The sequence below is a fragment of the Berghia stephanieae genome, chromosome 15, assembly GCF_034508935.2.
Source record: "Berghia stephanieae isolate SIO BIC M18660-M18661 chromosome 15, UCSD_Bste_1.3, whole genome shotgun sequence".
Lineage (NCBI taxonomy): Eukaryota > Metazoa > Mollusca > Gastropoda > Nudibranchia > Aeolidiidae > Berghia > Berghia stephanieae.
In genome coordinates, this window is record NC_088374.1 from 22,839,773 (window position 1) to 22,843,472 (window position 3,700).

Sequence of the window (3,700 nt, forward strand, 5' to 3'; positions counted from 1 at the left end):
TTAGAAATGATAATTCTATTAAAAGAAAAATTAAATAAAACAAAACAAGACCAACCAAAAAAAACAAAACAAAAAAAAAAAATACAAAAGAAAACAAAACAACAAAACAAAAAAAACATAACACACCTTCGACCAATAATAAAAAATATGCGACAACACACCTTATCTCGTCGCAAGTTTCATGTATAACATTAAAACAGAACTACTATTACTACTAAAACGACTACTACTACTACTGCTACTGTTACAACTAAAACTACTACTACTCCTACTACTACTACTTCTTTTTCTTCTTACTCTTCTTCTTCTTCTTCTTCTTCTTCTTCTTCTTCTTCTTCTTCTTCGTCTTCTTCTTCTTCTTCTTCTTCTTCTTCTTCTTCTTCTTCTTCTTCTTCTTCTTCTTCTTCTTCTTCTTCTTCTTCTTCTTCTTCTTCTTCTTCTTCTTCTTCTTCTTCTTCTTCTTTCTTCTTCTTCTTCTTCTTCTTCTTCTCCTTCTTTTCCTTCTCCTTCTACTACTACTACTACTACTACTACTACTACTACTACTACTACTACTACTACTACTACTACTACTAATACTACTACTACTACTACTACTACTACTACTACTACTACTACTACGACTACAACTACTACTACTATTACTACTACTACAACTACATCACTACTACTACTACTACTACTACTACTACTACTACTACTACTACTACTATTACTATTACTACTACTACTACTACTACTACTACTACTACTACTACTACTATTACTACTACTACAACTACATCACTACTACTACTACTACTACTACTAATACTACTACTACTGCTACTACTACTACTACTACTACTACTACTACTACTACTACTACTGCTGCTACTACTACTACTACTACTACTACTACTACTACTACTACTACTACTACTACTACTACTACTACTACTACTACTTTAGTTTCTTCTTCTTCCCGTGCTCCCATTGGTTGAACTAGTGAATACAACTCACGATTTGTTTTCTTTTGTGACCAAAGACTTGTCTTTTGACGTCAATTTTTTGGTCAGCGTCAGGCTATATAATATGTTAACGATGGCTACGGTCTTAGTGGGTTTTTTTGTTTTTTTGTTTAGAACCAAGATGGCTGCCGTTGCCGGGCGGCGTGACATCAGACTACTGAATCCAATTATGAGTCTAGTTTACCATCCATTATTGTAATGGACAATATTTCGAGTCATAAATTTATGTATTATTATTTTTTAAAATGTCCATGACAATACTGAACCCATAATGAATTCCGGATATCATACCTGCAAATAAGAATACGTCGGCGTTGATACGTTATTATATCGGCTGGCGGGTGTTGTAAATATTTTACCTAAACGCATATAACATCAATAAACCTTTATCAATAAATCACACACACACAGTGGAAAATAAATAATAAACAAACTAAATTATAAATAAAATAAACGAACACATTTCACTTTTAACACAGTCATATTATGTTGCTAGAATTTCTTAAATCCTTGTCCTTCATCCTTCGGCAGACACCAATGAATTTTTGACACAACACAAGTAGGTAACAACACAACAAATCACACATCAGCAGCACCTCCAGACGAAACACACACACCCCTATTGTGTAGCACAGACTTGTTTCATTGAAATTTCATGTACGTACGTCTGTCTGTCTATACATAATATAATAATATAGTATACGATAATATAATTTCTTATTACGTAGATATACAGCCCTATATTATTATAATATGCATGTTACGCTCTATATAATATATAATAGAGCAGACGTATTGAGAATGAAAAGAAGAAAACAATGTAAAAGAAAAATAAAAGAAGTAAAAATTAAGACGTGAAAAGATAAGGGGGGGGGGGGGGGGGGGAGAAGAAGGGTATATATGAGGAAAGAAAAGAACAAAAAAGAAGCGATTTATACCTTATTGAAAAGAACGTCGATTCAAACCGATAATAGAAGTAGTAGTAATAATAGATGACGCTAAACCCTAAATGCCGCACAGTTTTTTTGGGTGCCTGTCTACTGCTGCTGTATGGCAGTTCGCAGCAGTTTTACTACTATCTAGTGAAGGGGACACACACGTTCGGCATGTGTGCTGTGACAGGACCGTTGGGAATAATATCGAGACTGCGAGAACAGGTACCTCACCATTTTGTCTGTCAATCTCTCTCACCCTGCCGTCGCTCTCCTCTCATCGCAAAGTGTATATATTCATTATTATTATGACATTATATCGGTATCGAGGGGTACTTTCGTAGTCTCTATGTCGCTCGGTAACGGGGGTACTTTCGTAGTCCCTATGTCGCTCTGTAGAATCGACTGTTCCGTGGGAACGGGTACCTCACGGGTTTGTCTGTCAGTCTCTCCCCCTGCAGTCTCTCTTCTCATCACAAAGTATTATTATTATTTATTATTATTATTATTATTATTATTATTATTATATTGGTATTATTATTATTTATATAGTCATTTATACTTCCGGATGGCAATATTATGAGCTTCTTAGCCAAGCGCATACTATCTATATGGTTGGCTAAGGTAAAGGACGATATGAAAGAACTGGGTCTGGAAAAAGATGATGTGTTGAATGGAGATGTGGCTGGCATTCGTTATGGCAACCCTGTAAAATGCGGGAGAAGTGAAAGAATATAATAATAATAATAATAATAATAATAATAATAATAATATAATAATAATAATAATAATAATAATAATAAAATAATATAATAATATAATAATAATAATATTATATAATAATAATAATAATAATATAATAATAATAATAATAATAATAATAATAAATAATAATATGATAATAATAATGATAATAATAATAATAATAAATAATAATAAGAAGAAGAAGAAGAAGAAGAAGAAGAAGAAGAAGAAGAAGAAGAAGAAAAAAAGAAGAAAAAGGGAAAAGAAGAAGAAAAAAAGGGAAAAAAAAAAGAATAAGAAGAAGAGAAGAAAAGGGAAAAAAAAAAAGAAGAAGAAGAAAAAGGAATAAGAAGAAGAAAAAAAGAAGAAAAGAAAAAAAAAGAAGAAGAGAAAAGAAAAGAAGAAAAGAAGAAGAAGAAAAAGAAGAAGAAGAAAAAAAGAAAGAAAAGAAGAAAAGAAAAGAAAAAAAGAAGAAGAAGAAGAAGAAGAAGAAGAAAAGAAGAAGAAGAAGAAGAAGAAGAAAAGAAGAAGAAAGAAGAAGAAAAGAAAGGGAAAAAGAAAAGAAGAAGAAAAAAAAAGAAGAAGAAGAAGAAAAAAAAGAAGAAGAAGAAGAAGAAGAAGAAAAAAAGAAGAAAAGAAGAAGAAGAAAAGAAGGAAGAAGAAGAAGAAGAATAAAAAAGAAAAAAAAGAAGAAGAAAAAAAGAAGAAGAAGAAGAAGAAAAAAAGAAAAAAAAAAAAAAAAGAAGAAGAAGAAGAAAAGAAGAAGAAGAAAAGAAAAGAAGAAAAGGAAAGAAAAGAAGAAGAAGGAAAAAGAATAGAAGAAGAAGAAGAAGAAGAAAAGAAGAAGAAGAAGAAAAAAAGAAAAAAGAAGAAAAAGAAGAAGAAGAAGAAAAAAAGAAGAAGAAAAAAGAAAAAAAGAAGAAGAAGAAGAAAAAAGAAGAAAAAAGAAAAAAAGAAAGAAGAAAGAGAAGAAGAAAAAAAAAGAAGAAGATAAGAAAAGAAGAAGAAGAAGAA

The 3,700-nt window shown here is 30.9% G+C and overlaps 1 protein-coding gene across 6 annotated transcripts in view; it reads right to left on the reverse strand.

The window, feature by feature from the left end:
* The window catches only part of LOC144960853 (uncharacterized), a 339,688-nt gene extending 337,648 nt beyond the window's left edge, over positions 1-2,040 (reverse strand). The window contains exons 1-2 of one of the 6 annotated variants that reach the window (XM_078894235.1): positions 1,470-1,550; positions 1-15 (exon numbers count right to left, since the gene is read on the reverse strand). The exon at positions 1-15 is cut by the window's left edge and continues 79 nt beyond it. The gene's annotated coding sequence lies outside the window, so the exon portion shown is untranslated. Of the gene's footprint in view, positions 458-1,469; positions 1,589-1,948 lie in introns of those variants that run through there. The other 5 variants (XM_078894238.1, XM_078894240.1, XM_078894239.1 and 2 more) reach the window with 5 other exon arrangements.
* Positions 2,041-3,700: the final 1,660 nt, after the last annotated feature.